We start from the raw sequence: 13,293 nt of genomic DNA, 5'->3' as shown, positions 1-13,293 counted from the left end.
GCAACTTGTTTGTCACTAGATTTTTTGTCTGACCTAGATGGAAGCCATTGACTGCTCTTATAAATGGAACAAGAAACTCCAAGTTACTGCTTCCTACTTGATGCCTCAAAGACACTTCTATAAGTTTGTAATGTAAAGTTTATTGTAATTGACAAATTACCCAAAATAAAGGAAGTGTCAAACTTCTTAGAGCAAATCCTCCCCAATTGTGTGTACAATAATTCTTCTTTTCCAGAAATTAGTCATATGACCAAATTTGGGTGCCATTGAAGGAACAGGAAGATGTATGGATAGCTCCATCTAACAATACGAGTTGTATTTATGTAGAAAACAAGGACAGCGAATACTGGGGACAACCAGGAGTCTGACAGAGCAATTAAATTAAGACATTAAGAAGAACATGAAAGTATTTTTCTTCAAGTTTCTAATCTCTTCATGAACCCCAGGTTTTACTTACAATTCTTGAATAAACACCTGGCAGTTACAAAATTATAAAGATGTCTAATAATAATGAGTCATGTACAATTCTAGGATGACTTGGCCTTAGATGGCAACCTCACCGGCTGAGGATGCATGTTTCCAAGAGGCTCACCTTCTCTGGTGAATAACAGCAGTCCCTCCTTGCAGGAGTGGCTCATGACTTCCACCTTTGTACAACCCCAAAGAGCCCAGCCCTGTACTGGAAGGAAGAACAAAGCATTCAGATGCATCCACACTGGCAACAGCACAGAGACATCACGCAGCTACAAGAACCTTGTGAATCGTCCAATCAAAACTCTCCACCTGGGAAGGGATTGGACCTGGAAGTTTTTTCAGAGTTGTGGGGCATGCAGGCGTCATGCAAAGCACTTAATCCTTTGACCTCATGGATGTCATTGGTGCATTGGTGCCTAAAGCTGAGATTAGAACTGAAACTATGGGTCTCTGTTCTAGCATGAACAGAGTAAGTTTCTGACTTACATTTGACTATTTCCTTGTACTTGTGAATGATTCAAGTAGCTCTTTATTAGTTTCTACTTACTTTATTCATTGATTTCCAAATGGAAAGTAAAATGGGGCTCCCCAGTAACATTTTTCTCGGGAAATTTTCTCTAGCATATCTTCAAGTTAGCCTTTCTCTTCCCCTAAGAACCAGTTTGATTTTCTTTCTAGGTCTCACTAAAGGATACTAGAAAAGACAAGATGCTTAAACTCTACAAGTAAGCAGACAGGATTTGAATTCCAGCTTCCTCGGTTACTATGTGATCCTGGGAACTGAAGAGCACCTTCCTTCACTTCCATTCTCTCGTCTAGAAGGAATAGCTAAAACATTACTTATTTTGTAGGCTTACTGTGAGTGTAAGTGAACTAATACATGAGAAACACCTAAAATAGTAATCTGGCACCTGACAGACATTAAGGACATGTTAGCCAGTGCTGTCAATCAATCTGACGTAATGGTGAGATTGTTATCAAGGATGGATTTTCCTTTTCACCTGGTCCAGTTGTTGCCATTTCTCTTCATACAGTTAGAAGCTGATAAAATGAAAAAAGAAATGCAAGTGATAATGCTATCCAGCGAAGAAAACTGTTACAAGAGAATAGAAACGTTCGAAGAGCTTTACTCATGGTTTTCTCAAAGCCTCACAAAGGTTAAAACTGGGTAGAATAAAAAGTAAAATGTATGCAAAACAAAAAACCCTGGATGTGATTTGAGGTGAAGTTTGGATGGGAGATTAAAGGATTTACCTCCTGTCATGCAAGAATAACACAGAATATGTTTAATGTCTAAACCCCAGCAAGATAATTACAGAAATGCTTCTTCTAAAACAACAAATAAAATTTAAAAACCAGGAACTTTTTTTTTTCTATGAAGACCATCTTAGTTCGAGATAATCTAGATTTAAAACCTAAGTGAATATGTTCCTGTGTCTTAATTCTGTAGCACTTGAGATTCTCACAGACCTTTCTCCCAAGGACATTTTAATAACCCATGTGGAGTTAACCTGATGGCTTTTAACAAGTGGGCTACAGTGTCCTCGTCTGCAGCCTGGACAATGGTAAGGCGATGAGTTCAAATCCTTAATCAGATCTTTTTTCTCCCCAACCAGAGTGTTCTTTTGTTTTGTTTTTCATTTTTAATTGAAAATATATTTTTCATTCAATATATTCTGATTACACTTTCCTCTTCCTCAGCTTCCTCATCCTCATTTCCCCATTCCAAATCCACACCCCACTAGACTGATCTTATGCCAAGATTTCTTGTGAGAAATGGAGGCATCTTACAAAAGTAATGGCTTCTTTCATTTCTGCCCAGACCACCACAACCTGTGACCCCGACACTGGGCATTAAAGAACAAAACAGATTTGGAGTCTTTCTTTTCTATTTCCCTGTAGCATGGTTCTTGGTGGAGAACCTTCTAACCTTTCTGGTTATCAGCATCTTTATCTGGAAACTTGGGGCACTGACTTTGTTTCTAAAGTTGTTCTGGAGGTGATTGAATATTACAGGCATGAGGACATTCTACAGCTGTGAGGACTGTCCCAAGAAACCTGGCATTCTTTTATTTACTGTCCTTTATGAATTAGAAGAACCACTAGGAATTAGTAACAGTACACTTTTACTATAGAAGAGTTATGTTTTGTCCACTGTGATTGGAAATGTGAGTTTTGGGGACAAAGGAAATAGAGTATCAATACAAGTTCCATGCATTAATTGTGACCCCTGCCTTAAGGTCCAGTGTGGGTTGACCATTTGTTAAAGATGAATACATATAGCTTGCATAGTTGTAAGGGCTAATACAGTTATGCAGATTATGCAGTTTAATTTTTTTTGTAGAATAATGATGTCACCTGCTACTAGCTTTACCATTTGTCAGGCATTGTTAAATCAGTTTTCATTAGTAGTTCCTGGCTTACTAATAGTTTGTCTCAGGGTTCCTCCAAGAAAAAGACACGTGCAGTAGATGATCTATTTCCATGTAAACCTTCTCCTAGAGCCTGCCTTCATTCTCCCTGCTGGAGGAGCAAGTGTTTCAGTAAAACACATCGTCTTCTTGCAGTGCTTCTTCAGGGACAACAGCTATTCCCTTGTGTTCGGTTTCCCTCACAATCACAAACATCAACTTCTCTTCTGAAGACCCACTGAGCTCTGCTTCAAGAACAGACTGGGAGAGCAGCCCAGTACACTCACAGTTCAGAGTTCCCTTTGGCGTTTTAGCTCCAAGGAGTCATCCTTGTAGGGAAAAGGGTAGCATTGTGTTTTCTAGTAGAGTCTTAAGTTGACCCTGCTTTCTTACTTCGCCTACTTCTCCTCATCTTATGGTTTACTCTGCCTCTTTTATGAGCGGTTGGTTCTCTGTATATTTATTGCCCCGTAGACTGAGTTGTGAGTCAGACCCCCCCCATGGCTATTGCTCACTGCCCGCACCCCGTATTGATCTCCCTTTCCCATGACTCTTAACTAGGTCAGTCTTGCTGGGCATGAGGTGGAGTGTCTTCTTATTCCTAGCTTGTCATCTATAGGCAAGCTACTAATCCCTACTTTATTCCTCACAGTGAGTAAAAAAATGCAAAGAAGAGCCTGTTAAGCCATGAATTACAGGAGATTAGCAGTCTCTAAAACAAGTATGGAATATGAGGAATAGACATTATCACTGATGGAAAAGCCTTAAGACTCTGCTATGTAGAGCGGCATAGTCACCTGGGTTACACTTTGCTGGAATTCCCAAGAAGTTTCCAATGCAGTAAAAATTCAGCGAAATAAAGAAAATGATTGAACTGGGAAACTCCATTTCCTACATTCTTCCAGTCAGCAAGGCTTTGGCAATAGCCAGTGACGACTGGAACACAGCCACACCTAACCCAGATCTGTATGAGGGTAGCACTAGTAGACACCAGGCATAAAGACATTGGTGCCTTGCTCTGCCACTCTCCACCATTTACAAGAAGGCTCATCTGCTACACAGGAGAGTGTAAAGTACCAGGCAAATTCCATGAAAACTACTGAGTTATGATGAGGCACTAACTATTTTCTATGGACTATGTTTTTTCAAAATTATCTAAACTATACACAGTTACACGGCATGAAGTTACAATTCCATTCATATGTAAATATATCAGACAGAATGGAGTAGTTAGTATTTCTACCTCCCCTCAATCTTTTTTTCTGGTTGATTTTTTTTCAAAACAAAGTCTTATTCTGTAGCTTAGGCTATATAGTCCATATTGACTTTGAACTCATAGCAACTTTCTTTTTTTTTTTTTCATAGCAACTTTCTTACCTCTTCTAGTATTAGAAGCGTGAGTCATCATACCCAGCTCAAAACACTTTTTTAAAAAAAGTTTTTAAATTTCAAATTATTTTTGGGATACATCAGCCTCTGTACTCCAGGGTTGGCCTTGAACTCACAATCCTCTTTTCTCAACTTTCCAAGTGCTGAGATTACAAGGACAGTCTGCCACAACTGTCACCAAGTTCTTATCAACATTTAATAAGTGTACATGTGTATGATACATACCATTTAATACCCGTATACAATGTGGACTGATCAAATCAAGGCAATTAAAATGTCCACCTCATTGTCATTAGTTAAAAAAGCAAATATGGTATGTTCTCATGAGGATGGTATAAAAACAATTGGTCTGAATATAGAATGTTAACTACTAGAAGCTAGAAAGGGTGAAAGCAGAAAATAAGTGGAGAGGACAGTGGACTGTAGGTACCCAATTGCAGTTATATAGAAGCAGTAAGCTCTGGGGCTCAACAATATAAAAGACTTAAAATTCACAATGCTTTATGTATATTTTATGAATTAGAGAAAATGTATTTTGATATTGTTGCTTTACGATTTTGGCTTGAATGCTTTGCTCACATACTTATTATGTTAAAATGAGTGGAGAAATAAAAGAACATTTTAAAATGTCCGTCCTCAAGTAACTACTATCTGTAATGAAAAACAAAGAGCTCCAATCTGTGAGGGATCAGAGTCATACCACCCATGGATTTGCAGATTTTCTTTTCTAGGAAAATTGATTAAGGCCATATGGAAGAGGGAGAAGTTGAGACAGGTCTTAAGATTGTTTAGAAACTTGTTTGATCTTTTAAACTCATCTTTCTAATATAAGTCAAACAAGTTTACTATGCAAAGAAAATTGAACAATTCAAAGAGATATATGCATGCAGAAAATATTAGCCAAGTTTTTAGTACCAGTGGCAAAACACTAATATTATTTTTTCTTGTTTAAAAAAAGTTTTATCAAGATCTTTTTGGGGCTGGAGAGATGGCTCAGAGGTTAAGAGTACTGACTGCTCTTCCAAAGGTCCTGAGTTCAATTCCCAGCAACCACATGGTGGCTAACAACCATCTATAATGTAACCTGATGCCCTCTTCTGGCCTGCCGTTGTACATGTAGACCACTGCATAACTAATAAACAAATACATCTTTAAAAAATAAAAAATAAATAAATAAGTTTTATCAAGATCTTTTTCAGTGTTATCAAGATCGTTTTCAGTGTTCATTGTCTTTAATATAGTTTGTCTTCTCTAAAACTTAATTATAATGAATGATTAAGGATGCAGGTAGACAGTGCAAAACTATTCATAATAGCACATTTTTGAAAGATAGAAGCCCTCTGGCTGCTCCAAACTTAGAGAAGTTTAATAATGGCAGGACCAAGGATCTAGGGAGATGGCTCTGCAATTAAAGAACATGGGCAGGACCCATTCAGTTCCCAGCACTCACACTGGGCACTTTATAATCATATGTAACTCCAACTCCAGAAGGTCAGGTATATGCTACCATATATCTATATCTATCTATCTATCTATCTATCTATCTATCTATCTATCTATCATCTATCTATCTATCATCTATCTATCTATCTATCTATCTATCTATCATCTATCTATCTATGCTATCAAAACACATGCACATTTGAATTTATGGATGTGCCATCTAATGGGGAAGACAGTGCCCTAGCTAGACATCTTATTCCACCAGGTGATACTTCCAGTGGCAGAAATGAGTTCCATTTCTTTGGTTCATTGACCAACTGGGCACAATAGACTGCCCTCAACTCAATTATCATATGTTATGCCAAGGATATTGGTTACTCTAAATAACCTGATGATAAGCCCTTGTTTCTGAAATCACAATTTTCTTATGTCATTGAATATGGGCCCAAATAGAATCTTCACTTCCACTGACAAGCATTCATGGTGTTGGAAGATACTTTGCATGCTAGCTAACAGAGGAAGAGGAGAAAGATAACTATCACTATCGCCCAGCTACAAGGCCTGCTACCTATAGCACTGAAATGCCTGCAAGATATGCTGGTGCAAAAGTGGCATGAATATTATGGAAGTAAACAACCATTTTTTTAAAAATTGGATTTAAGGCTGACTCTATGAGCTGGAACCCATGTTTGACACTGCTAAACGGCCAGGAACCTGGGACTAGACAAGTCTTGGGCCCAAAGGGACAGCCTATGACAATTATTCTTTTAGGGGGATATAATAATAAAATGCCTACTAATGCTATGTTGCTATAGCCACAGATCAGAGAATTGTTCAGCTGACTTAGAGAAGCTTCTTCTTGCAGAAGACAGCAAATAACACAGAGACCAACCAGGCAATGTGTAGAGAGTGAGAAACTTTGGTGTACTCAGGCCTAAATGGGACGTCTTCATCAAAACCCTCTCCTCAACTTTCAGGGATCTATGCAGAAGAGAAGGTAGAAAGATTGTAACAGCCAGAGATGGTAGCTGATTCCAAGGAAATAGTGTCATCCAGATGCAATGGAACTGATGCACAATTTAAATCCACAGGGACTGTGATAGCACACACAAACATGCATGGATTTAAACCAGACAAAAACCCTAGCACCGAGATTGAAAAGTAGAAACAAATTGTCACCCCTAATCAAGCTATTTACACTTGGTACCTAAAGGAAAAAGAAAATGTCTTCCTAATGGAGTGTCACTGGATATACCAACCATATACCAGGGTAGGCCTTATGCCTAAAGTAGTTGGTCAACACAAAATAGATTCTATGTTTTTGTGTGCTTTTTGTTTCATTTCAGTACTTTTAGTCTCATTGGTTTTTTAGGGTTTTTAGTACACAGGTAGGGAGGATCTGGGGGGAGTTTAGAGAAGGCAAAGAACATGATCAATTATATTGTATGAAGCACTTAAATAAAAATAAGTCAAATGAGAAAATAAAACAATAAAAATAACAATTATACATATATAATGCAACTCCTGCACCTAAAGCTTAAGAATTGTAGCAGAAGATGGGGTGGAAAGACTATTAAGAGCCACAGGAACAGGAAGTTTCATTTGAGATTGTGTCTTCCAGATATGTCAGAGGAGCTACGTCCATGAAGTATCATCAACATGGCTGACTACCTAAGACCCAAGCAATGACATTACCAGTAGACAGGCTACCATGAGAGGGGGGCATTTCGTAGGCTCCAACCTGGTCAAAGAACTATAGGCAACTAAAGAATGCTGAGAGGGAGAATTGGTCTTCCCAGGGAAGAGTCACCTAATTGGTTATCCAATGCCAGGTGATAGGCCATGAGATTATATACATTTAAGGTATATAATACCGAGTTAACAGGTTATATGCATTTATTTAAGAATATATGAATATCTGTATGTTTAATTTTTATTGTATATACATATATGGATATGCAACATGCATATGTATATGCAAACACAATTAGGATATAGAGAACACGATTTGAGGTTAAGCAGGAGTATGCACATGGGAAAGACTGGAGGGAGAAAGGGAAGGGGAAATGATGGAATTATAATTTAGAATTGAAAACTAACATAAAAAGAGAATATAAGACAAGGTAAATCTCTGCTATCTTAGCAGCATTACGGTGGAATCAAATTTAAATCCACTCTGCTTTGATGAGGCTTTGGCTGCGCTTTTATACCTTGCTTGCTGGATAGACCTGTAAGAATACCCGGAGGTATCTTCCTAAACAACAGTGGTGGAGCCTTTCAGAAGCTCTGTCTACATAGGACCAGTAACCAGTGCTTGTCCGTGGAGGAAATCATGGCCTTTCATTGTACTCCCCACCCCCACAAGTGTATTGGCTTTTAAGGTTCCACCTCAGTAGTCCCTGTTGCGATCTTATCACCTTTAGTAAATTAACATTAGCAACAGGCTCATACAGCCTAAGTGCAGTCATTAAAATCAGCCACTTATCCTCTCCCATGATTTTTCTCATCTTTCCATATAGTCTCAATAACATCCTTAAACAATCATAGCCATATCTAGACTTTAAGTTACTAGACAAGTGGGTATGGCTTTATGGCATCTAAATAAAATCTTTAAAAGTATTGGGCTTAGAGATCCATTGAGAATATGGTCAAGGCTTCCTTTTATCAGTTTTTAAAAGCCAGGGTGCCCATCTGTTATGTGGAGGGTGTTTAGTGCAGTGTTCTGGTTTAGCAACCTTCTGACTGGACTCTGTTTTATCCTTTTCTGTAGGTGGGAGGATAGGAATGGATTCACCATCACCATTTTCCCATACTTACCCTTGAAAATGTCTTCCCTACCCTACTGTTCTAAATCATGCCCTTCCATCTATTCTTGTACCTTGTCTTAGAATTTAGCACATGTTGGGACTTTATATGTGATGGTATGATTACTATTTAAAGTTTACATACTGCTTAGGTTTATGATAGTTTTTCTTCTTCTTGGAGACTGTTAGAAAGTTACAAAGTGAGTCTAGGACAGCCAAGGCTATACAGAGAAACCCTGTCTCAACAAACAAACAAATAATCCAAAAGAACAACAAAAAAAAGGAAAAAAAAAAAAAAAGGAAAGTTACTTTTGTCTGCTCTGCCTTATTGAATAACTGAATAATTATTGAATAAGTCCACAGATAACAGTTGCAATGGCCATAAGTCCTCCTGACTGTCTTACGGTCCCCAGGTGACTCATGATCTGCAGTCATAAGTAATAAGCTCCACATGAGCACCTCAAAACTGTGCTGAACCAGGTTGAGCCCAAAGCAGAGCCAACCTAATCATCAATTCCTAGCAGTGATATTCTTCTGCTCTCTAGGCTCAGATACGACTGACTTTTCACCCTGGGTTGTTTTTGAGTAGCACCTGTAGCCATTATTTGTAGTTGCTGTGTAAATTAACACACTTACTGGCTTAAGACAGCATAACTTGTTCTCTTACAACTTTGGAGATTAGAAGAGATCATTAAGAATCAGAATCAAGACACCCAGTGGTCATCTCCTTTGGGTATACCACGGACCACGAATGCCTCTTCCAACTTTCAGAGAAAGGTGGCATGCGCGTGCATCACCTCCCCTTCCCTCTTACAAGAAGCCTTGTGGCTGTATCAACCAAAACAATATAACTTCAGCTGACCCATCTCCACAGAGTTCCCTGTACCATGTACGATAACATTTCCACAGGGTCAGGAGGGTTAGGGTGTAGATCTCTTCAACTAGAATTCATGCTCTTGTAGTGCCGAAGGGACAACCGTGTCCTTTGGTTTTTAATTAACTATTGTTCAGTTTGTTTATCTCCCTTGTTTCTGGCTCTCTGTAGCACTTTTTGTTAAAGCTACAGATTGGAATGGGAAAAGGCGCACGTGTGTGTGTGTGTGTGTGTGTGTGTGTGTGTGTGTGTGTGTGTGTGTGTAGATACCTTACTTTTGTTTGGTTTTTCTTTGTTGTGCACTGTCATTGTGGTTGACAGAAAACAGAAATAGTAGCCTTAGCAGTGTCCTGTAGCTACACCAGAGTTTTGATGTGGGTTTCATCCCTGTCCTGATGCTGTCTGACTTCATAGACTTTGCTCAACTTTAGTCTCATCTTCTAAAGTGGCACAACCAGACCTGATTTGCCCAAGGCAGTGACCATCTTGCTATGCAATACCCTGGAATGTGGGCAAGGGAGATGTTCAGCCTTTGAGGTTCTTTATTCCCCATCTCACTTTAGCTCTCAAAAGAAAAATCCAGGTTGTCTTTACTTCCTTCTCTATCTAGAATGCAGAGCAAAGACAGAGTTTGGGGGTGCTCTATAGATTTAATTCAAGACACTCAAAATTTACTCCTGATTATAAACTATTGGTAATGGCACTGAAAACTAAATCTAAATATGTAGATAAAATCCATCTGCTATTCTCTTTATAGTTAAAAATTATGCTATATGGAAAGAGTTTGTAGACTGATAAAAGTAAATCATTTTCAAGAAAATGCTATGAAGAGATTTTGCTATGAATTTCTGATTTTATGTTGTTAAACAGAAAAAATTAAATGCATGGTCACTGAGAACAACACACTTAAAATGGAATTAATGTCAGGAAATAACTAATTGTTAGCTTAGCTGAGGTGAGATATATATTAATTATACTAAATATGACAGAGGTGCTTTCTGTTTTGGGTGAAGTGCCTCCTTTTTCATTGAATATGGTAAGGCACAGATAGGAAGATAAAAAAAAAAGTCATTGATCAATTTTGAGGTGTGCAGGTTAGAAAGTCTGTATCATATGTACTATACCAGCTGTTGTCAGGCTTTGAAGAATATATAAACACTTAAATAACTTCCGTACTAATCTACTTTCTAGTATGCATCAATAGATTTGTGCCCACCATTTGGAGTTGAGGAATTGCCAAAGCAATACCACAAGCAAAACTGACTAGTGGTTAACACCCAAAGGGGGAGTCACCTTCTGAATAACACAGATAACCAAATCAAAGACTTATGACTAGAATGGAATTTCCCTAAACATAGAAATTGAATTAATTTGTCCAGAATTATTGAAACATCAATTTTAAACATCCAATCTTAAACTGAAAAACTGAAGTCTGGACATTTAAAGTAATGTACTTACTGCTTCTTTCTAGGCATGCTCTCGAACCCATTGTCACACATTACCTCAGGGAGAAGGCACTGGTTGCTTATCAAGAAGCCATTTCCTTTTCCCTTGCAGTCTCTCCTTCCTCTGCACACCTACATAGCGTATATGGCCACCGATTTGTTAAATTACAATTTACTTCCTACAGTCAAGAGTTATTTCAAGAACACTTGAACTCCATGCTGATGAAACCCACACTTTTCTACTATCTCTTAGTTATTTGCCCATGATTTTAGTGAACATGTAATGGCAGTTGGCTCTCTTTTCCTCTTGAGTAGTGAACAAAATAAGATAAGCTGCATAAAGTCTTTCAGCATTAAAGCTACTTTGTTAAAATTAGAAAGTGGTGCCAGCACAGTAAAACGTGGGATAGACTGAAATCAACCATAACAGGAAAAGCCAGGTCATGGGGGAAAACCCAGGAAAGGGACAGCATCCATCAGGCTCTGAGATGGACTTTTAAAGAAGATGGGAAACTCTCACCCAGGCTCTGCCCAGATGCACTTCCCATTGAGACTTTGTAGTTGCTCCAAGATGACATATCCTCTCTCTGGGGACCCTCCCGTCCTTTCTGTATGGAGTCTTGCCAGAGGCCCAGGTTGTGAAAATGGGACTCTCACTAAGTGATGGGTCTTTGATGTCTCAACTACTATCTTCAGTAATCCCGAGTCATTGCCAAGATGATCAGAGCAGGCCTAGTGATTGAGTAATTCCTTCTTCAAAGATGAGTATCCTGCTCCTCAACCCTATCACAGAAACGTGGTTTTGCTTGAAGATGAAAAGGACTGTAGTTTTGAATCTAGAATCATGACCCCAGCACATCCTTCTGTTTGGCAGGAACCAATAACCATATCCTCCCTGCTCTGGGAAAAACATTAAGTGGTAAACAGCGATTGGTGAGAAAGGAGCCCTTTCCTGAAGATCTTTGCTTGTTTCTTGGAGAAGGTGCATTTTCAAGAGTCTGAATAGTTCTGTGCAATGTAAAGTGAAAGATAAAGTCAAGTGTATTTTGTGTTTTAGATTTCTATATATTTTTATTGATTTCCAATTTGAAAATAAATCTTGTTCACAGAAAATAACTGACTGGAAAATAGAAAATGATTTTAATTACCACAATAAAGACGAAAATACTATCAATACTCTTTGGTGTGTCACTCTTCAAACTTTGTTTTCCTATAAATGTTTTATATGTAAATATCATATATTCCCCAAAGTATGTAAGAACAGCTTTACAATATCGAGTCCTCTTTCCTTTTAGGCCACTTTCCAAAGTATCATCACCTATATATATGACCCATGTAACATTATACCCTATGATGTTTTTAAGTGACGTCACGATATTGTATGTTAAGAGCGTGTTATACACAACATGTAGAGCAGTAGTGTAGAGATGATAAGAAGATGGCTATTAGCAAGAGAAAACACATGCAAAATGATTCAGAAGTGCTTCAAAACACACTATGGAGGAAGTGTCACTGGAAGATTAACTCTTTAGTGAATGGTTCCAGAAAAGTTACTCATCTGTACTTGTGCAGATACTCAGAAATTTTGAATATATCCCTTAGGTTTTAAGCTAGCTACCCAGTGATGATTTTTAGATATTAAGTACTAGTCCCTATTTCATCTATGTGGAAGCCATCCATCCTTCTTCAGAATCTCTTTCAGAGACTAGTTTCTGAATGTGTTAGCTGGAAAGCAAAGACTAAAAAAGATCTGCTTACAGTTGTTCATGGCGAGAGAGCAGTAAAATTCTAGGCCAGTAGGATAAAGTCAAGAATAGACATTCAGTGCCTTTGGGGATGAGGAAAAGAGTAATTAAGCACCCATAAGAAGGAAATGACCTGGAACAAGCAATGTCCGCGACCATGTGGGGAAACATAAGTTGCTCAATTAAATAAGACTTCCTAGTTTAATCAAAAGGACAATAATTGGCTATTAAAAGAGGAAAGACGGTTACATTAATTTTACTTCTTTTAAACACAAGTGAGAAATTTTAGGAATCCTTTTTCCATATTTGCAAAAAGTTACATTTTGGTACTTCTTAAAATTCCACTCATATTTATAAGGTGTGTAGTTATCAAATATAATTTTTTAAAGTGTCAGTTTCATTACGTGATGAATTATACTTCTATAATGATTGATGATGTATTTAATACCATAAAATGTCTGTACATACTAACATAGAAAAGGATAATTATAATGAAAATTTTGACTAAACTTGACCAAAATATAATTTACTAGTAATTACCTCAAAGACAGAGAAAATACTTTATAAAAATAGAGCATGCAAGCCATATTCTATATTATCATCTTTGTAGAAAAATATTTACTCCTCCGAAGGTAACATGATTACTAAGCAAAACAAGTTAATGAAACAGGAAAAACAAAACAAAACAAAGTCTGATTCATTGCTTCT

Source organism: Acomys russatus, chromosome 20 (genome assembly GCF_903995435.1).
Source record: "Acomys russatus chromosome 20, mAcoRus1.1, whole genome shotgun sequence".
NCBI classification, from domain to species: domain Eukaryota; kingdom Metazoa; phylum Chordata; class Mammalia; order Rodentia; family Muridae; genus Acomys; species Acomys russatus.
This window is presented reverse-complemented; position numbering follows the sequence as displayed.